We start from the raw sequence: 23,014 nt of genomic DNA, 5'->3' as shown, positions 1-23,014 counted from the left end.
CACCCAAACAGGAAAGTATGGTCTATATACAGGGGAAAAAAAGCAGTCAACAAAACTACCTGAAGAGGCCTAGATGTTGAGAGAGAGTGTGCGTGGGCAAGCCAGCGGGGGGAGGAGTAGAGAGAGAGGGAGACACAGAATCTGAAGCAGGCTCCAGGCTCTGAGCAGTCAGCACAGAGCCTGACACTGGCCTTGAACCCACGAACCATGAGATCATGACCTGAGCTGAAGTCAGACACGCAACCAACTGAGCCACCCAGGCACCCCTAGACTGTTTTAAAGTAACATGTGAATTATAATCCCCAGAGCAACCACTAAAAAAAGACTAGCTAGGAAGTCAAATTAGTTGAGTATTAATCTTCCAATAACAAGTATAAAAGGAATTAGAATAAGGGATTAATACTGGCTACAGTCATTAGAAGCCTGAATGCAGTGTGTTCATTTGTGTAAACAAAGCTCCATTCAAACCCTCATGCTAACAGACCTGAGGTCAGCACTTTGTTTCAGATGTATGTGGCACTGAATAAATGTCTAATACATAAGTGGAATGGCAATAATAACCAAGAATCAAAAATCTGAAAATGCTTAGTAAATACAACAGGATTTGCTGACAGATTGAGAAGACAGGATTCATACTATCTCAACTGTTAAACACGTTATCACTAGATGATCAGGGTGATGATCCTGGGTTACCTAACAGAAAGTTTCAATTAACAAAACACCTCTGTCCTTAGAGAGTCACAAACAGAAGGGTATCTTGCTAAAAGAATCCTGAGTAGTCTTCGTAGAAGAGACTACTTTGTGTCTCCACCTAACTGGATGCTTGTGCTACAAATATTCCCGTGGTTTCTATAACCACCCATAGGCAGATGATGCCCACACCTATACATATGCTCAGTCCAGATCTCTCTCAAAAGCTCAGGTAAAAGCCAAAACACTTTCAACAGTTTATAAGACCCTATGACCATGCTCACATGACCCCACCATGTTCAACTCCTCTCTCCCTCCCTCATTAAGCTTCAGGCCGGTGAGCCTCCTTACTGTTTCTTCAACCTGCCAGGCATGCTCAGGGCCTTTGCACTTGCTCTCCCTGGAATGCTCATCCTCCAGATACTCATTCCGCAATTCTTTTAGATCTCTACTAAAATGCTGCCTTCCTAGGGAAGCCTTCATTACCCTACTTTAAATTGAGATCATCAGCATCACCCTACCCCTCCTTTGTCTCTATTCTCAGCTTTGTATTTTTCAAGAGTACTTATCTTCTACCATATGCTATAAATGTACTTTTATTGTGTTTATCATCTCCTCTCATTAAATTATGAGTTCTTTCAGGACACATATTTTACCTATTTTTGTTCACTGCTCACTCGAACACTGTTCACTCTAACATCTAGAAAGTTGCCTGGAAAATAACAAGTATACAATAACAACTATTTTTTAAATGAATGAGCTCCAGGGGTGCCTGGGTGGCTCAGTCAGTTAAGGGGCCAACTTCAGCTCAGGTCATGATCTCACCGTTCATGGGTTCGAGCCCTGAGTCGGGCCCTGTGCTGCCAGCTTAGAGCCTGGAGCCTGCTTCGGATTCTGTGTCTCCCTCTCTCTCGGCCCCTCCCCTGCTCGCACTCTCTCTCTCTCAAAAATAAATAAACATTAAAAAAATTTTTTTTTATTAGCTCCAAATTCACATGTCCAACTCACTGAACATCTCCAACTTAGATATCCACGAACCTCCATTCAACATACACAAAACAATTCATTATCTACCTCATTCATCCTTACTCCTTACTCTTCGTGCAAGTTTCCTTGCTCACCGCCTACTTGCTCAAACCAGAAATCTCATCCTCCAAATCACGAGTCATTTCCAAAACATATCTCACATCCCAACCCTCTCTTCATCGCCTGAAGACACAATAGAATCCAAAATATTCTCGCTGCCTCTCACAGCCCCAGTAATTGTTAAGTGTTTTCTAAACTGGGGTCTATGGAATTCTCAAGAGTCTTTGTTTCCCCTCCTACTTCAACTGAGGTAGTCCCTGCAGGAACCTCCTCCCTTCTTCTTCTATGTGTTGCAGAGTCCTAAGATCTGGCCCTTGAATCTTGTCTCTTCCCAATCTTCACTCTCTCCCTCCCTGGAACATCATCAGCATTTGGCCGGGTCAGTTCCTTAGTGAGTACTGTTCTACACTCTGCAGGACATTTAGCAACCCTCACTTAGTATCCCTTACCCCAGCCCCCCACATTAAATGCCCACAGCCTCCCCAATTATGACATGCAAAACCAGCCCCCTATAATTCTAGGCGCTCCTGGAGGAGTAACACCCCAAATATGGACCCCGATTAATCATCTCATCCAGTTCTATAGTTTAAAATACAATATATACACTGATAACTTCCAAATTCGTATTTCCAGACTGAGTCTCTCTCCTGAACTTCAAACTGGCATATCCACTGGCCCATATAATATCTTTATTTGGAAATCTAAGAAGTTTCTCAAACACAGTATATTAAAAAAACAACAAAAACAACAAGAAAAAAGCCCTCTTGATTGCCCACTCCCAACTTGCTCTTCCTCCAGTGTCCCCTATTCAATAGTAGGGCAACAGATGTAGAACACTCACCAAAAAAAAAAAAAAAACAAAAACAAAAAAAAAAAACCCAAACCCAAAAAACAAAATAGAGTTGGCAAGTGTGTTAGCTGCTATTTTGGATCATCATTTCAGAAGAGGCAACTTAAGTTTTCCAGTGGCTCAGGACAAAAACTTTAGTGTCATGACTGACTCTTCTCTTTCTCTTACACCCACACCTAAATCATCACCAAATTTTATGCCTCTGCCTCCAAAATACATCCGTAATCTAAACACTTCTCACCACCCAACACCAAGCTATGGCCACATCTTGCCTAGACTGGTGTGTCAACTCCCTAATCAACCTTTTTTCTTCCACTCAGACTCCTATATTGTATTGTCCTCAGAGTGGTCCAGGTGATTCTTTAAAAAAATAAAGTTGGGGGGGGGGGGCGCCTGGGTGGGTGAATCAGTTGTGTGAGCATCTGACTCTTGATTTTGGCTCAGGTCATGATCCCAGGGTTGTGCAATCAAGCCCCGCGTTGGGCTCCACGCTGAGTGTGGAGCCTGTTTAAGATTCTCTCTCTCCTGGGGCATCTGGGTGGCTCGGTCGGTTGAGCGTCTGACTTCGGCTCAGGTCATGATCTCACAGTCCGTGAGTTTGAGCCCCGCGTTGGGCTCTGTGCTGACAGCTCAGAGCCTGGAGCCTGCTTCGGATTCTGTGTCTCCCTCTCTCTCTGCTCCTCCCCTGCTCATGCTGTCTCTGTCTCAAAAATAAATAAAAACATTAAAAAAAAAAAAAAAAAAAAGATTCTCTCTCTCCCTCTGCTTTCTAAGAAAAAAAAAAAAGGAGATCGTGTCTCCCTACAGCATCTGAAGTTATTTCCAAATTTCTTACCATGGCCTTTGAGATCCTACACAACCTAACCCATTTACATACGCATAGACTTCACTTCCTATCACTCTCTTGCTTGCTCTGTTCCTGCCACACTAACCCTGTGAGTAACTGAACAAGCACATTCTTATCCCAGGGCTTTGTAGGTACGGTTCAAACAGCCGGGAATGCTCCTTTCTCACAAACTGCATGATTTACTCCCTTTATTTCACGTGACAACTCATATATGACTCGCTCAGAGGGGCTTTTCTCGGACTACCCTGTCTAAAATACCATATCCCTGTCCATCACATCCTATCCCTTCATCCCATTTTATTTCTATTTTTAACTTATTGCTAAGTTAATCTATATAAAACCTGAGCTAAGCCAGATATTTTCTTATACCTTCTTTTTAACATTTAAAAATTTTACCTTTCACATTTTGGTCATCCATGCTACTAGAATTGATTTTTGTGTATGGTATTAGATAGACAACCATTTTGTTTTTTTATGAGTAACAAATGATCTCAGTCCATTACTGAATAATTTATCCGCTGATCTGTAATGCCACCTTTGTCACATATCCCTTTCCCTATATTCATAGGTCTCTCTCCCAGCACTATACTATTCTACCCGTCTATTTTATGATCCCAGGGCCAAAACCACTCTAATAATCAGTTTGACGATAAGTCTTGTAATCAAGTAGGACAAGTTTCCCCATCTTATCTGCAGAAGTGTGCTGGCTGTTCCATATACATTTTATTTATTTATTTATTTATTTTAAAGTTTCTTTATTTTGAGAGACAGAGACAGTACAAGTTGGGGAGGAGCAGAGAGAGAGGAGGGGAGAAAGAGAATCCCAAGCAGGCTCAGTGCTGCCAGCGCAGAGCCCGACATGGAGCTCGAACCCATGAAACCACGAGATAAGACCCTAGCTGAAACCAAGAGCCCAACCAACTCAGCCACTGAGGCGCCCCTGCTCCATATACATTTTAGAATCCGCTTGTCAAATTCCATGAAAAAAACTTACTGGAATTTTGATTAGAATTAAATTTAATCTAAAACTCAAACTGGAGAGAACTGTCCTCTTTATAATACAAAGTTTTCCAAACATGAATATTTTATGTCTCTCCCATTTATTTAGGCCTCTTTATTATGTCTCTGCTTGGACCATCTTTGTCTTTTAAACAGAGTTTTTGGGGAAAACGATCTAATTTATTTCTTTGTGATTAAGAGATATTTGTGTTCCTTTTTACCACCCTACTTTCTTTTTTTCACTTGTTCAACTTTTCAGGTTTTTTCTCCTTTTTTGCCCTCTGCTGTATCATTTTTTTCTTATTCCTTTTCCTCATTTCTGTTTATTTGTATTCTTTCTATTTCTATTCTTTCATTGTTACCTCTTAAAGACTGACATGAATATTTTATCTGAAGTCTAAAGTTAGTTAATATCTTTACTCTCCTTCCTAATTATACAGGAACTCTTGGAATGCTTTGACTTCAAGCCCCCTCCCTATTTATATTTGTTTGAGTACTTTCCATTGCTATACCCACAAATAAGATGTTACTTTTTCAAGTCAGTCCTTAAGATTTTCCTTAATGTCCATGTGTTCTTTGCTCATCATTTCCCTTTGCATCTTAGACCCTTGAGTCCAAGAGGCAGATTTCCTTCATAAGTTCCTCTGGGGAGGTTCCATGGGAACACGTTCTTTCAGTTCCTTTGTTTGAAATTTCTTCTTTGAAATTTACTTTTGACATATTATTTTACTGAGTATATAATTCTCAGTTGACAGATGTTTTCTTACACAATTTTGAAAATATTGTTCTGCTGCCTTTTTACTTCTAGTATTGGTTCAACCAGCATACCAAACAATACCTCAAAAAGTATATACCTTGTTAGAAAAAATTGTGTATTCTTGGTAGACTCATTTATATCTGTATTTACAACTTGAGCCTATCCTGGACACTCAAAATGAAACAAGGAATAAAAGCTATTAATGATTGACACAGAAAAAACATTTCTGTCTTTAAAAGTCTGTCCAAGAGGCACTTGGCTGACTTAGTCGGACGAGTGTGTGACTCTGATCTTGGGGTTATGAGTTCGGGCCCCACATTAGGTGGAGAAATAACTTAAAAGTAAAAATTTTTTTTTAAGTTTATTTATTTTGAAAGAAAGAGCGTGAGCTGGGGAGAGGGGAAGAGAGAGGAGGAGAGACAGAGAATCCCAAGCAGGCTCTGTGCTGTCAGTGTGGAGCCTAACACAGGGCTCAATCCCAGAACGGTGAGATCATGAGCCAAAACCGAGAATCTGATGCTTAACCAACTGAGCCACTCAGGTACCCCAGAAACAAAATCTTAAAAAAATAAAATAAAAAGTCTGTTCCAAAAAAGTGACACTGGGGTGCCTGGGTGGATCAGTCAGTTAAGCATCTGACTTAGGCTCAGGTCAGCTCAGAGGCTTCCTTCAGATTCTGTGCTTCCTTCTCTCTCTGCCACTCTCCCACTCATTCTCTCTCTCTCAAAAATAAATAAACATTTAAAACTTAAAAAAAAAAGTTACACTTAGGAAAAGGTTATTTTTAAGCACAAATAATCAACATCTAACATATTACTTAAGGGTAAAGACTTAAAAATGCGACTAACCACCCCCCCCCCCCAGCTTCAAGAAAAACTAACCTCCTCCTCCTAATTAAACACGGTCTTTTCTGTTACCACTAAGAGGCATGAATCAGCTCTTTAAAATAGAGGTGTGGTTCACTAATAATCAAAAGTACTCTCAGGAAATATCATTAAGGAATTATGACAAATGACACTGTTTTCAGGGAAAATACAGGTCTCAGCAAGGGTGATCTTACTTTTAAGATATGCATAATTAATCATATTATTACTTCTGAAATAAATGGGACTAAATTCAAACTTCAGACAAAGTTTCTTAAAAAAAATTTTTTTTTTATCTATTTTTTTTTGAGGGAGAGAGCAAGCAGGGTAGGGACAAAGAGAGAGGGAGATAGAGAATCCCAAGAAGGCTCCACACTGTCAGTGCAGAGCCTGATATGGGGCTGGATCTCATGAACCATGAGATCATGACCTGAGCTGAAATCAGGAGTCGGATGCTCAACCGATTGCGCCACCCAGGCACCCCAAAGTTTCTTTTTAATTGATGAAGTTTGGTTACTTATATCTGTATGGTGTTAGAAATCTAGTAAAACTTATCTACAGAAAGACTTAAATGGACTTAAAACAGTTTCAGTACATCTGGATCATAGTGATACCAAGTATAAATATCTCCTCATGAAATAATATTTGGGCTCATTATTTACAGGAATTTAATATGGCTGTGTACAGCCATACCACCCTGATCTCGAAGCTAAACAAGGTCTTGCCTGATTAGTACTTGGATGGGAGGAATTTAATATGGCCTAATTGATGTTTAGGAGGCTAACCCTTTTAAATAAATCTCTTGTAGTTAAAAGGAAGAAGTTGCTCAACAACTGTTCTTTAATATCTTCCTTGCTTTTCTGCCCTACAAACTCACTAGCACGTACCAAAATATTTTATTTACCAAATCCCCTAAACCTTTATTTTTAATTCCTTAACAAGAATGCCCTACAAATAGTTAAATGCTTGCTTTTCTACTTTATCCGAATGATGTCTTTCCTCCAGAGAGTTAAGAGGTTACAGGAGGGCTTCTCATTGCTACAAAATATTTTCTTCTTTCTGTAAGCATAAAGAGATAGTTTTAAAAATACAAAGAAGTCAGACACAAAAAAGACAAATATTAAATGATTCCACTTATATGAGACACCTGAAATAGGCAAATTAATACAGACACAAAATAGGATTGAGGTTACCGGGGGCTGAGAGGGGAGGCAATGGGAGTTATTATTTATTGGGTAGAGTTTCAGTCTGGGATGATGGAAAGTTTTAGAAATGGCTAGCAGTGATGGCTGCACCATGTTGTGAATGTTCTTAACGCCACTGAGTTGAATACTTAAAAAGGTTAAAATGGTGATTTTACCACAATTAAAAATATAAAGTGTGCAATGGTTACTGCAGTTGCAGACTTATCTCATGCCACAGACCGCAAAGATGCATTCATTTAACAGAATGGCTCTTACTGGCCCGTGGCTTTAGGGAAAGGGTGAAGCCCCTCTCCCAATTACATAAAGATGTTGTTCCAGAAACTACTTATCTCTTACCTAATTTTATGTAAGCATTAGAGTATGCAAAAGACTATTAGAAAAATGTCCAGTCTCACTGGTATCACCAACAGGCAAGAGGCATTGTGTCATCTTTTAATACATAAAGCAGAGACACACCCATATTCTGAATGTTAATGCTCTCCCTCAAATTTAAATTTAGAGGAAGGGACGGGAGGCAAAGTAGTAGGGTGTGTGCAAGTAAAAGAAAATGGAAAGTACTCTTCATGCCCGGTGACTTGGTTCTATATTCTTTGGTATTGACTGACAGCATTTTAATTTTAGTTTTTTAATGTTTATTTATTTTTGAGAGAGAGACCCCGTCAGACAGAGCGTGAGCAGGGGAGGGGCAGGCGGAGAGGGAGGCACAGAATCCAAAGCAGGGTCCAGGCTCCAAGCTGTCAGCACAGAGCCCAGGCTCAAACTCACAAACTCACAAACTCAAAAACCGAAAGATCATGACCTTGCTGAAATCAGACACTTCACCAACTGAGCAACCCAGGTGCCCTGAAGGACAGCATTTTAAAAAGGGATTTATCCATTGGGGACCTTGGTGGCTCAGTTGGTGAAGTTGCTGACTTCAGCTCAGGTTTTATCTTCTGTTCTGGTTCGCGGGTTCAGGCTGCATGGGGGGCTCTCTGCTGAGAAACTCTGCTGTCGGCCAGAGCCTGCACTAGATTATTTTCCTCTCTCTCTATCTCTCTCTCTCTCTCTCACACAAAAATAAATAAATAAACATTTAAAACATAAATAAAAGGGATTTGTCCATGAGAGAAGGGAAGAAGAGCTATGTCTCCCTTAGAAATTCTCCCTCTTTCTACTCGTCACTCACTGGAGGGGGAGGGGGAAACGTTTCAGGGCTCCACTTTTTTTCCCTTAAGATTTTATTTTTAAGTAATCTCTACACTCAATGTGAGGCTTAAAGTCACAACCCCAAGGTCAAGTGTCATATGCTCTACTGATTGATTGTGCCACTCCGGAATAAAGATTTTAAATTTCTAATGACCTAGGTGGACATTACTAGCTGAAGATTAATAACACTTTGAGGGGCGCCTGGGTGGCTCAGTCACTTAAGGATCAGACTCTTGATTTCCACTCAGGTCATGATCTCACAGTCCTGAAAGCCAGCCCCACGTCAGCCTCCATACTGAGCTGCTTGGAATTCTCTCTCTCTCTCTCTCTCTCTCTGCCCCTCTCCCTTGCACTCTCTCTCTCTCAGAATAAATAAACATTAAAAAAAGAAGAAGAAGAAAAAAAGAACACTTTTAGTGTCTTCCGAAACTCCAAATGTCGTCACAAAACAAATGCTACCAGGAATAATAGTTAACTGTGAAAAAAATTAACTTGGAATAACATCTTTATCCCACACATCAAAATTGATTTTTCTGGGGCACCTGGCTGGCTCAGTCAGGAGAACATGCGACTCTTGATCTCGGGGTTTTGAGTTAGTACCCCACACTGGGAGTAGAGATTACTTAAAAATAAAGTAGAACTACCCTACGACCTAGCAATTGCATTCTCGGTATTTACCCAAAGGCTATAAAAACGCTGATTCAAAGGGACACATGCACCCCAATGTTTACAGCAGCGCTATCAACAATAGCCAAATTATGGAAAGAGCCCAAATGTCCATCAACTGATGAATGGATAAGGATGTGCCTGGGTGGTTCACTGGGTGGTGAACTATATAAATGTTCATCTAGTAATTTTATTTTATTTTAGCAATTTTATTTTAGTGATTTCATTTTAAAGAAAAAAGTTACACATGCAATACCTATGTAATAGTTAAACAAGTTGAAACCCACAACATACGATTCTTTAAAACTCAGTTTATTTCCATAAACAGTAACTGTTTAGTAGGGGAGAATAAAGAGGTAAACTAAATAGAGAAAAGTGCCCTGCAGAGATATGGTCAAAGTGCTCTGGGATCACTCAAGTTAAGGAGGAATCATTAATCTTCAACACCAATTTTTGACACCATATTTCCTATCAAAATGCAAAGGAGAGAGTAAGCAGCTGGGTAGAGAGAATTAATTAAGTACACTGGTAAAAACTTAGATGGCATGTGCAGGGTAAAGGTGGGGAAAGGGGAGTTCTCTGTAAGAGATTAAAATGTAGAGTTCCAACAAAATCAGCCCCAGAGAGGAAACAAACAAACCAAGTGATGCATTTAAGTTGTCAGACAATCATAAGATTGTTATCTAGTCTTAAATAAAATAGTCAAAATCTATCTAAAAAATACTCCTGGAGGGGCACCTGAGTGGCTCAGCTGGTTAAGCACCCAACTTCGGCTCAGATAATGATCTCATGGTTCATGAGTTCGAGCCCCACATCAGGCTCTGCACTCACAGTGTGGAGCCTGGAGCCTGCTTAGGAGGACTCTGTCTCCCTCTCTCTCTGCACTTCCCCCTGCTTTAGTACACTCTTGCATGCATGCGCGCGCTCTCTCTCTCTCAAAAATAAACATTAAAAAATATATATATTTAAAAAATACTCCTGGGAATGTGCCTAACAAGCTCACATTTGAAAGAATAAATGTAGAGAATTTTAACAATGGAGTTTTTTTGTCAGATTTGATTCAAGATTAGATTTGATTTGAAACGTATACCTGACAGAAACACCCAGCAACATCATATACCACAAATCAACTTCTAAATCAATACACTGACAGCTCACATCCTGACAGACTTCCCTTGCCACTCAGGACACCTGAACAGAAGGATGCACTTGAAACCAGTGCTTCCTCTCTCCTACCGCACTGATCACAGTACTACCTTTTTTTAAATTTTTTTTTTTTTAATGTTTATTTATTTTTGAAGGAGACAGAATGTGACCCGGGGAGGGACAGAGAGAGAGGGAGACTCAGAATCTGAAGCAGGCTCTAGGCTCTGAGCTGTCAGCACAGAGCCCGACGCGGGGCTCGAACTGACGATCTGTGAGATCATGACCTGAGTGAAGTCGGTCGCCCAACCCACTGAGTCGGTCGCCCAACCGACTAAGCCACCCAGGCATCCCAGTACTACCTTTCTCCTTTGTCAGAAATAGTATCTTTTTTCATATTTATTAAACACTATACAATCTATAAAGACCTGACACAAATCTTATCTCATCTAAAACCCCATGAAGAAATGGTTATCCCTATCTTATAGACGAAGAAACTAAAGTTTAAGGTTAGCTGACTTGGATATTCACAGCTACAACGTGATATAGCTGGAACTAGAACCAGGTCTTCAGACTCCAAAGGTAGGAACTGCATTATATTGAGTAAATAGGTCAGAACTTTCAGATTGTCAAAACCAACACCTGGTGCTTTCAACATAATAGAGAAGTTAAACGGAAAACTAAGCTTGAATCTGAAAGATGTATGGTTTCAACCACCTCTTCCCTAAAAATCAAACAGATACTAAACACACTTCCTCTCCTAAAATTCCCTGGAATGTTTTTGGTTGTAAGTCATAAAAACCATAGAATTTAAGAGACCAACTAACCCACTCTTTAAGAGATGAGAAAACTGTAGCACAAGGCTTGTGATCTGCTCAGAGATGGTGGCACCAAAGCCTTCTATTACAATATAGTGTGTTTCTTTCAAAGGCCGACATCAACAATATTCAAGAGATGCTGCTTTACTGAGAATGTAGGAGACAGAACATGTGGACTAGCAGAAATTTCGTGTCTGACCTCCAGCTAGGTCCTAATTACTGTTCAATAGCCCTTTTGCTCATCTTTGGTTGGCCCCCTTGCCTTTTCCACAACTGCCATTGCAAAACTTTTAACACTCTCTGAAGTCATCTAGCCCACTCTAGCCTTTTATCGTTCTGCAGATAATTTAACCCCTTCCATTGGAAAGGGAGACAAAAAAGAGGTCACATTAGACATTAACCAACCTTATAAGGCAGAAATTATGATCCCAAGCTTTGCAGTCAAAATATATCTGGACCCCAGACTTCTTCCGTTACTTATATGGTGCCTTTGGGAAATGAAGTTAATCTTGCTGAACCATAATTTCTTCAACTGTCAAATGAGAATGCCCACTCACTCTACAGAATTTTGTAAAATTAAATAACACATATGAAAGTACCTATGTGGCTGGTACCTACTCCAATTTCAATTCCCATCTCCATCACTTCCAAATACATCTTCCTCCATCCTTTTTTCATGTTTCCCTTTCAAGGCTCACCTCTCCAGGGCTCCTTTATCATCTCCCTTTTCTCTTGTGCAGATCTTCAGTAACTGCCACTCTGCTGGCTCCTTCTCCTTTACCTCAAAATATTTCAAATCTCTTCCATCTTTTAAAATCAAGTCAAACAAAAAAGGCCCTGAAATCCAACTCTTCTTAGCTTTTACTCTATCTCTCCTAAACCCTTTAACCTACCCAAAGACAGCAAGCAATTACCTTTCAAAAACAGATCAGATTATGCCAACTACCTGCTTTAAAAACCTTTAATGGTTGGGGCGCCTGGGTGGCTCAGTCGGTTGAGCGTCCGACTTTGGCTCAGGTCATGTTCTCACACTCCGTGAGTTGGAGCCCCACGTTGGGCTCTGTGCTGACAGCTCAGAGCCTGGAGCCTGTTTTGAATTCTGTGTTTCCCTCTCTCTCTGACCCTCCCCCATTCATGCATGTTCTGTCTCTCTGTCTCAAAAATAATAAAATAAAACATTAAAAAAAAAAAATTTAAAAACCTTTGATGGTTTAAAAATTCCCTAATCATAAAACCTAAACTCTTTAGTGAAAAGTTTTGAACCCTTCTCAGCACTTGGCCATCAACCTTTCCTTTCACCAGTCACTATACTCTTCAATTGCTCAACCCCAGATGTCCAGAGACCCCACCCCCACCCCACTAAGTATTCCACAACCTTCTAAAACTATATACATTTGCTTATGTGCAATTGTCTGGGGTGACAAACCATTGTTCTTATCAAATTTCCTAGAGGGGGCATCTGAACCAAAACATGTTAAAAACCAATGGCAAAACCCAGGGCTCCAGGGTGGCTCAGTTGGTTAGGCGTCTGTCCTCAGCTCAGGTCATGATCTCACAGTTCGTGGGTTTGAGCCCCACCATCAATCTCTGTGCTGACAGCTCAGAGCCTGGAGCCTGCTTCAGATTCTGTCTCCATCTCTCTTTGCCCCTCCCCCCTTGCACTCTGTCTGTCTGTCTCTCTCTCTCTCAAAAATAAACAATTAAAAAAAAAAATTAAAGAAAAAAAAAACCCCAACTGCAAAACCCTCTTAGCTATACCAGAGTACTCACTCTTTTCCAGACACACACCTTATACTTTTTCACCTCCATTCCTATGCCCAAACTGCTTCCTCTGGCTGATTAGGGGTGGTAGTGGTTGGGGGAATCAAGCTGGAATAACCTTAATAGTAATGGGTCTACTGGGTGAATTCTTATTCATCCCTCAAGAACAAGCTCCAAAATCACTTCCTCTGTAATGTCTTCCTTCACAGTTTACAAAACAGAATCATTCAGTCCCTTTCCTAGGTTGTACACAGCTCTCCTGAACTTGGTACTCAACACCACAATTAGGTGTTGCAATGTTGCAAGCTTTTCAAGGAAGAGGCTCAATACCTTTACATCTATCTCCAGAACATAACCCAGATCCTAGCATGCAATGAGCAAAATAAAAATCTGAATAAAAGAAACATACTTGGCGTTGCATTTGTGTTCTTGTATTCTCCACGACTGCCCCTGCTCACTTTTGTTATTAATTCACTCATTCAACAAATATTTATAAAATTCCAAAGAAATATTTGGAGCTATGTGCTAAGCAGTAAGGAAATAGACTAGGACATACATAGTCCTTGCCGTTAAGACAGTTAACTGTGACAATACAGAATACAAAGGTCTTATAGGAGGGGTGTAGGGGTGGTTCAGTGGGTTAAGTGTTGGACTCAGGTCATGATCTAACTATCTTGAGATCAAGCCCCTCGTGTGGCTCAGCACAGAGCCTGTAGCTTACTCAGGATTCTCTCTCTCTCTCTCTCTCTCTGCCCCTCCCCCGATTTTTCTCTCTAAATAAATAATAAACTAAAGAAAAAAAGTCTTATTTGATGAGAGCTACATGAAGACGTGACTAACAGTCACAGAACGTTTTTTACAATGAGACATCGGACTGTCTTAGACCAGAGAATCCATCCATTCTCTTTGTCTCTTTCTTTATAAACAACCTTCTTCCAATGCTCCTTTTCCTTTTCTAAAGGGTATAATGCAACCAAATACCCTCTGACTTCTGGAAATAATTCCACAAGGTAGATGGAGCAGGAATGATTATCTCCATGTTGAAGATGAGAAAACTAACCTTCAAAGACATTACTGCTCAAGGTTGCACATTCATGAGAGAGGATTTTATTTAGTACTTACTTACTGTCTGACTTGTCCAACTACTCTACCTCTAATCAGTCTATAAGCTCCAAAAAGGAAAAGACGTGGTTTTCACTGCTTTGTCCTCAGGATCTGATTCCTGGGTTTCTAGGAATCCGATCCAGTGTCTAGAACACAACAGGCCTCCAATAAGTGTATGTTGACTAGATGAATGGATGAAATGATTTGGAAATAAAGTAGACCAACAGCAAAACACACAAGGAAAAAAGTTCCTTCTCGTTATGATGGCATAATAAAAGAGATTTAAAACAGGCTTCTACTAGTTAGAAAGGCTAGACCAATTGTATTGACTCAATTCCATTGGCATGTTATGCATTTTACCTAAGAAGAATTTAAGTAAAGGAGGTGAAGTAAGTTTCTATTTCTGATGTCACATTCATGGCATGTACTGACATAAAGCCAAGATTTAACTGCAGGTTTGAAACTAATTAAAAGTTTTTACTAAAAGCAAACACCAAAGAAAGCATTTTCTTGAGTCTTGACTTTGGCCAGAAAAGAATCTGAAGTTCATTTCTTTCTTCAATGTTATTTCCAGCAGCCAAAAGTGCTGTATAGATGTTCTCCAACATATTTCTTTAAAAACCTTTAAGGAAAGATTAATCAAAACTTGCTAGTAATGATTAGACAAAACCACAGCCCAGTAACTCACCACTCTTCCACCTCCACTGGGCCTAAGCACAAGGCAATCACAACGTACCACCAAACAAGGTGATGGGACCAACGTTCAGGATGATTTATGGCTTAGTATGACATCATTTGATGTTCTAAAAACTCCAGTTCCGGGGCGCCTGGGTGGCTCAGTCAGTTGAGCGTCCGACTTCGGCTCAGGTCATGATCTCACGGTTCACGGGTTTGAGCCCCACATTGGGCTCTGTGCTGACAGCTCAGAGCCTGGAGTCTGCTTCGGATTCTGTGTCTCCCTCTCTGCCCCTCCCCTACTTGTGCTGTCTCTCAAAAATGAATAAACGTTAAAAATTTTTTTTTTAATTCTTTAAATAGAAAAATAAAAACTCCAGTTCATTTTAAGTCACTTTTCTCTGCTTAGAAAATATTTCAAAAAAAAAAAAAAAATATATATATATATATATATATACATATATATATATATTTCCATTATTTTTCTCCAATATTTAAATGTCAATAAATCATAAGCTGTTCATGGTGGTATAATGAGTAATTGCAACAGGTGTGAAGTAATGGAAAGAGCACTGGACTGAAGTATGGTTTACTATTTCCTATCTAGGTTAACTGTGTGACTTTAGGCAAGTCACTTAACATTTTAGAGGCTGTGAATTGAACATTTATTACCAATAAAATGAGAACCACCACCTCAGAGAACTGCAGTAAGAAATTACATAATATATATGATGAGCTGTTTTCAAAAAATAACACTAATAGCAATGTCATATTTCAACAGATAACAGCCAGTCATTAGTAACTGATGTTCCTTTTTTTTTTTTTTTTTTAATGTTTATTTATTTTGAGAGAGCGAGTGAGCGAGCAAGCTGGGGAGGGGCAGAGACAGAGAGAAACCCCAAGCAGACTCCATCCACACTGTCAGCACAGAGCCCAACATGGGGCTCAGATTCACAAACCCTGAGATCATGACCTGAGTTGAAACCAAGAGTCTGATACTTAAGGGAATGATCCACCCAGGTGCCCCTGTTCCTTGGATTATTTTTAAAACTTCCAGAGCAATTCTATGGACACTTCTTCAAAACACAATCAGGAAAACAACCAATCCCTACTCACGACTGGATTAAAACCTGAAGGGAACAATTGCATTAAAGACCTCAATCCCTGCACAATATTACTAACACAATCTGGATTCCCAGAGTTAATCACTTCCATTATGAAAGATCAAAATAATAAAGTACAATAGGCTTTATTTTGCATACTTGACTAGGGAGGGAATTTAACCTATATAACTTTAATATCATTCCCTGATTCATGTAAAAGGGTCCTGGTTATCCTCATTTCAGAGACCTGAAATACTAATTATTTTTCAATAGCAGCCACCGCCGCGGCGTTTATAAAGCTTTGCCTTATGCTGAATCTCGCAATGCAGTCTTCCAACGGAACGTGGATGAAATTACCACTAACAAAATTTGATTAAATCCACACAATTCACTGGTTTCAGTAAGGATCTACTACTATCCTCCCTCAAACTGGCTTCATTTCTATTACTTGGTGAACTAGTAGTCTCTTTGTTGCTTTCTTGAAGCTACTAGGTTTCTGGTTTCGCTATAACGCAGATCCTTCTATTAATGGACGTTTCTTCCAACTTTGCTTCAAGCAGAAGAAATAAAAGGATCGCGGGTCCGAAGGGAGACGAACTGGGCGCCTGGATGAAGTCCAGTAACTTTTTTCTGCATGCAATGAATGAAAAGCCTGCTCGCTGCCCTATAAATCACTTTCTCTTCTCCGAGATTCAAGACGTATGTGAACTACCATTCTGCTCAACCGCACTGGTTCTTTGGTTCCCCGATCACAACTGCAACCTATACAGCAGACACGGCAGCAAATTAGGTCCCTTCCCAGTATCCCGGGGAGGGGGCTCACTTCTTTTCCGCAGGCCCATCCCCCTACCGAGAAAAATGCCTGGAGATTCGTGTCCCAAAGCCGCGCGGGGCTACATTTCAGAGTTAGACAATAACCTCAAGGGTTTTCAACAGAAACTCCGTCTGCCACTGCCTGGCTCCTAGCCTCCGCTCTGCCCAGCCGGGATGCAGAGGTCCGACCCATGACGGGTTTTTAAAATGGACTTTGACCTGATCCGGTTACCGTAACCGGATCCCCTGGGACGGGCCCCCATCAAGGACCGGCCCGGAGGGCTCCCCGGAGGAGGCGACCCCACGCACTGGCACAAAGGGGCAGCCCAGACAAAAGGGCCCGGCCAAGTCGCGGGAGGAGGGGAGGGCCAGCCTTCGCGGGACACACTGCAGGCTGAGAAACCACGGCGGGACCGTTGTGGGAGGGCGGAGGAGGAGGCGGCGGCCCCGGCCCAGCCCGCCCCGCCCTGCCCTGGACCGACAAGTTCGCGGTTCGGGCCGTTACCCCCGCCCAGACCGCGACCTCATTGCGGAGCTTAGAACGCGGCGCGAGCCTAAGAGACGCCCGCAACCAGACCCAGTGTACTTCTCGCTCACTTTCCCTTGCTCACCGAAATCACCCGGGTGGCCGCCGCCGCCTCCTCAGCCTCCAACAGTAGCTTCCCCCGGAAATCCTACCTGGCCCGCCCGCCGCCAGGCTGCAGCCAGAGCCTTCGGCCCTGGGGAGGGGGGAGCCGAGGCTGGCCGGACAGTGAGGGGTAGGAAGTGCCCCCGCGGAGGCTCACGGGATTCGTAGTCTCCAGCCAGAGCCAGCTGCTTTGCGGGCTGGACAAGATGGCGGGAACGTCTCCGCCTTATGCTCCGGGTCTGTAGGCCTCACACGGCCTCTCTGGGCATGCGCCACCCGCTGCTGGCAACCTTGGTATGAAAACTTGGACTGCTTAACTAGTGCCCGCGGGCAAAGGTCTTTGGACGTAGGAGCACAGAAACAAGTTCAGCTGCAGGCAGTGTCTAGGGAGGAACTGACGTACGTGTGCTGTTTTAGAAAACCGTGTCCAGCCCCTATCTGGTCAAATTTCAAATATAGTTTCTGCAAAAGAAAACGCTATGGAGCGCCTGGGTGGCTCAGTATTAAGCGTCTGACTCTGGATTTTGGCTCAGGTCATGATCTCATGGTTTATGAGTTTGAGCCCTGCATCTGGCTCTGTGCTGACAGCGAGGAGCCTGCTTAGGATAGTCTCTCTCCTATCTGCCCCTCCTAAGCTCGCTCGCTCTCTCTCAAAGTAAATAAATAAACTAAAAAAACCCAAAACAAACTATTGAGGGCCAGTTTAAAATACAAAAACTTAGAAGTAAGTTATCCTCAAGGTGTCTGGAGGGCTCAGTCAGTAGAGTATGCTACTCTTGATCTCAGGGTTGTAAGTTCCAGGCCCTCTAAGGTATAGAGATCACTTAAAAATAAAATCTTAAAAAGAAGGTGCAGGAGGGGGAGGGGGAGGAGGAGGAGGAGGAGGAGGAGGAGGTGGTGGAGGTTGTTATCCTCAATCTAGTGTATAAAGAAGCAACCCGGGAATCATTCTTGGCACCTTCTTCAGCCCACTAAGTCCAGTCAGTCTATATCCCATAGACCTCACCGTTCCATTTCCTCTATCACCATTAACTAGAGCAAGCAACGGTCCTCTCTCGCTAGTCTCACTAGTTTCAGGCCTCTGGGCTCTTTTCCTCCAAACACCATCCTTGCTGCTGCCAGATGATCTTGCTAAATGCCAACCCCATTGTGTCAAGTCCAAATTAGAGCTAAGTGTATAACCTAAAGCTGCTAGAGGAAAATGAGGGAAAAAAATCTATATGACCTGCAAACATACAGTCATAAAAGAAAAAATTGATAAATCGTAAGTCATTAAAATTAAAAATGTTGCTCTTTAGGACACTTATGAAAATGAAAAGGGAAGCCACCCACTGGGATGAAATAGCAGCAAAACCTACATGCAACAAGGGACTAATATCTAAAACAATTTCAACTCATTAAGGCAAACAACCCAGCTTAAAAAATGATTTGAACAGATGTTTTACAAACGAAGATAAACCTGTGGCAAATAAACCATGAAAGATGTTTGGGATATGCAAATTAAAACCACAATGAGATAATCTACACACCATGACTTGTAATATCAAGTGATCAAGTGTTAACAAGAATGTAGAGCCACAAGAATTCTCATTCACTGTTGGTGGCATTGTAAAATGATACAACCACTTTGGAAAGCAGTATTGGAGTTTCTTTAAAAATTAAATATACACTTGGGCGCCTGGGTGGCTCAGTCAGTTAAGTGTCCCAACTTCAGCTCAGGTCATGATCTTGTGGTTTGTGAGTTTGAGCCCCAAGTTGGGCACTGTGCTGACGTCTCAGAGCCTGCAGCCTGCTTTGGATTCTGTGTCTCCCTCTTTCTCTGTCCCTCCCCCCGCTTGCACTCTGTCTCTCTCTCTCTCAAAAATAAACATTAAAATTTTTTTAATTAAAAAAATTAAATATACACCTACTATATGGTCTAACCATTACACTGTAGGTATTTACCCAAGACAAACTGAAAGCATACATCTACACAAAGACGTGATTGAACATGAATGTTCATAGCAGCTTTATTTGTAATAGCTTAAGATTGGAAACAATTCAAATGTCCTTCATACTTATACAATGGATACTCTTCAACAATAAGAAGGAATGAACTATTGATTCACACAACATGATGAATCTTAAAATTATTGTGCTGAGTAAAAGAAGCCAGACATAAAGGAGTACATTCTGTATGACTCCGTTTGTATAAAACCCTAGGAAAACCAAACTCTAATGAAAAAAGATCAGTGGTCACCTGGGGAACCAAGAAGGCAGATGTATGGCAGCCAGAGATAACAAAGGGGATAAGGAAACTTTTGGGGGTGATGGGTATATTAATTATTTTGATCATGGTTATGTTTTCAAGGCTGTATAATGAGTTTTAAGTATATCAAAACTTATCAAATTGCACACTTTAAATATGTGAGGTTTATTGTTCATCATTATACTTCACTAAACCTGAAAAATAGGATAGTCAATAAACTGTTGGGGGGTACCTGGGTGGCTCAGTCAATTAAGCAGTCGACTCTTGATTTTGGCTCAGGTCATGATCTCGCTGAGTTCAAGACCTGCGTGGGGCTCTGCACTGACAGACAGTATGGAGCCTTCTTGGGATTCTCTCTCTTCCTCTCTCTCTGCCTTCCTCCATGTGTGCACATGCTCTCTCTCTCAAAATAAATAAACTTAAAAAAAAATGTTGGGGCACCTGGGTGGCTCCGTCGCTGAGCGTTGGGCTCTTGATTTCAGCTCAGGTGATGATCTCACAATTGTGGGACTGAGCTCCACATTGGGCTCCTCGCTGAGTGTGGAGCCTGCTTGAGATTCTCCCTCTCTCTCTCTCTCTCTCTCTTTCTGCCCCTCCCTCCTCTCAAGATAAATAAATGAACATTAAAAAAAAAAAAACTGAAAGAAAGAAAGAAAGAAAATCCTTCAGTGGCTTCCTGGTACTCTTGGGCAAAAAAAAAAAAAAAAAAAAAAAAAAAAAGTGACCATAGAAGCTGTAATTGTGGAGTTTCAATATCATTCATGGGGAAGGGGATGGATAGGGACAGCAACTATGAAATCCCAGGTAAGTAATGATGGTGGTAACAGTAGTGTTAATAGCAGTAATAATAAAAAGTCCTATTTTTCCTTGAGCATCTCTCATGTACCAGGTATTTTACATATGCCTTGCATTAGGATTCCCCCCAAAAAGCATAACTAGAGACAAATACTAGTTTCAGGTAATTTACTTGGAAAGTGATCCCAGGGACTTACTGTGAGAGCCTACAGTAAAACAGGGAAGAAGGAGCCAACACAAGGGTGCATTGCTCACTTGGCAATCCTACCAAAACCATGTGAGGATTGTCTACAATGCCTCTCAGCATTGTCTACCCAAAGACTGCTCTGAGGAGCATTTGTCCATTGGCTCCCATCCCCCATGGTAAATCCCATGGGATTGCCCCAGGGAGTATCAACTCCTCTTGCATTTGGAACAGGGTCCCACCAGAGTCCTATATCTTGGTTTAGGAAAAGCTCCAGGACAGAATGCAGAAAGATGGAAGGAGAAGTGAAGCCCTTACTAAACTGTTTTCTGCAGCTTCAGCTAAAAGCTAAGGTAGCTCTGTGAGGACGTGAGATAAGGCAATGGGGGTGCCAGACCACTTGCAATGCTCAGGTTTGTCCATTTTCTACATTACATCTAATCTATCACCCTGTCTTCAAGGTAATGGCCTGTGACAACCTTGACAAAAGATTTGGTGGCACTCATCACTCTTTGCAACATGCTATATGTTGCCCCACATGCCTTTTGTGCCTTGTAATACACGACACCCAAACATATGGATGCTTCTCACAAATGATAGTAAGTGAAAGAAGCTAGACCGAAGGAGTATATGCTGTATGGTTTCACAAATATACAATAAAAAACAGGCAAAACTATTCTGTTGAAAGTCAGGCTAGCACCCACCCTTCAGGGTGGAAGAGCAGTGTCTGGAAGAAGGTGAGAGGGGGTTTTCTGGAGGCTGATAATGTCGCTTTTTGATCTGGACCTGGGTGCTCGGTCCATGGGTGTCTTCAATTTGTAAATATTCACTCATGGGATATAGATACTCTTCTGCCTGTATATTATACTCAATTTTTAAAATGGGAAGTGGTCTGCACCAGGCCTCTTGTCTTCTGAGAGACCAGTTAGCAGTAAACACTCTTTCTAACCATTAATATTTCTGGATTTGGGGCTCATGGGCACTATTGGTGTATAATGTTAAGAGCATAAGCTCTGGCAATAAAAAACTGTTCTGCCACTTCCTGTGTGCTACTGCCCAAGTTATTGAAACTGGTTAACGTTCAGTTCCCTCACTGTACAATGGGAAATACAATAGTACTTATTATGTAAATTGATGTGATAATTAAACAAAGTAACATACATAAAGTAGCCAGCACTGTACCTGACATACGTTAAGTACTCAATAAACAATTACTATTACGAGTAATATGTTTTTGTCTTTCTGTTTTTATTAAGTTTCCAATTTTTCAACAATGAACATGGATACAGGCTATAAGTGCAAGGATATTCATTGTAGTACTGTTTGAAATCTCAAACAAAAAAATTGGAGATAAATTAAATATGCATCTACTGGAGAATGCGCAAATCAACTGTGATATATTCATGATACAGAATAGCACAAAGCAGTTAAAGTGAATAAATGAAAACTGGAGGGATCAACAGGGACAAAACAAAATGTTAAGGGAAAAAAACGAAGTTGTAGGAGGTTACATATGGCCTGATACCATGTATATAAAATTTTAAAACATCCCAAACAATACTATATACTGTTTAAGGATTTATCTATACATAGCAAAAATATAAAATCATGTGTGGAAATAAAATATTCAGGCAAATGATTACTTCTTGGGGAGAGGAGAAAAGAATGGGTAAAAGGAGGAATATATCAGGACTTAAAGCATATCTGATATTTTATTTCTTGAAAGCAATTTTAAGAAACAAATGATAAAACATTAAGATTTGACAAAGTTGTGACAGCGATTTGGGTGTTTGTTATATAAATGTCTATTTTTCTATATGCTTGAAATAGTTCTCTATTAAAAAAATTTTTTTTAACGTTTTACTTTATTTTTTGAGAGAGAGAGACAGAGTGCAAGCAAGGGAGGGGCAGAGAGAGAGGGGGACACAAAATCCAAAGCAGGCTCCAGGCTCTAAGCTGTCAGCACAGAGCCCGATGCGGGGCTCCAACCCATGAATGCAAGATCATGACCTGAGTAGAAGTTGGACTCAACTCACTACGGCGCCCCAGTTCTCTATTAAAAAAAAAAAAAAAAAAAAAAGCATGGAGCAGAGCAGTGTGCAAAATATTCTACCCTTTTTGGGGAGTGGAAAAGCAAGAGTTTGATGCTTAACTGACTGAGCCACCCAGGCACACTGAGAATTTTTTTTTTAAGTTTAATTTTTATAGTTTTATTTATTTTGAGAGAGAGAGAACAAGTAGGGGAGGGGCAGAGAGAGAAGGAGAGAGAATCCCAAGCAGGCTCCATGCTGTCAGCCCAAAGTCCGAGGCAGTACTCCAACTCCGAAACTGTGAGATCATGATCTAAGCTGAAATCAAGAGTCAGACACTTAACCTACTGAGCCACCCAGACGCCCCCATAATTTGTTTTTTTTTTTTTTAAGCTAAAAAAGTGTTGGAGAATCAATGAAACAAGTTTCCAGCTATCACATTTTAAAATCACGGCCTGATGACTTCACCATAGTTTCAAATTCTGAGAGCTCTTTCACAGACGCGAATGGCTCTACGAACCTGGCTGTTCTCACTGGGCTGAGAACCAAGGCCAATTAACT

At 41.1% G+C, this 23,014-nt stretch overlaps 1 protein-coding gene across 5 annotated transcripts in view; it reads right to left on the bottom strand.

Moving 5' to 3' along the window:
- Positions 1-17,418, bottom strand: part of PHACTR4 (phosphatase and actin regulator 4) — a 100,431-nt gene extending 83,013 nt beyond the window's left edge. For 3 of the 5 annotated variants that reach the window (XM_042953346.1, XM_042953351.1, XM_042953347.1), the window contains exon 1: positions 17,180-17,338. The gene's annotated coding sequence lies outside the window, so the exon portion shown is untranslated. Of the gene's footprint in view, positions 1-17,179 lie in introns of all 5 variants that reach the window. The other 2 variants (XM_042953352.1, XM_042953349.1) reach the window with 2 other exon arrangements.
- Between the last annotated feature and the right edge of the window lie 5,596 nt (positions 17,419-23,014).

Source organism: Panthera leo, chromosome C1 (assembly GCF_018350215.1).
Source record: "Panthera leo isolate Ple1 chromosome C1, P.leo_Ple1_pat1.1, whole genome shotgun sequence".
Taxonomy (NCBI): domain Eukaryota; kingdom Metazoa; phylum Chordata; class Mammalia; order Carnivora; family Felidae; genus Panthera; species Panthera leo.
The sequence above is the reverse complement of the archived record's forward strand: the minus strand, read 5'-3'. Positions and strand labels throughout refer to the sequence as shown.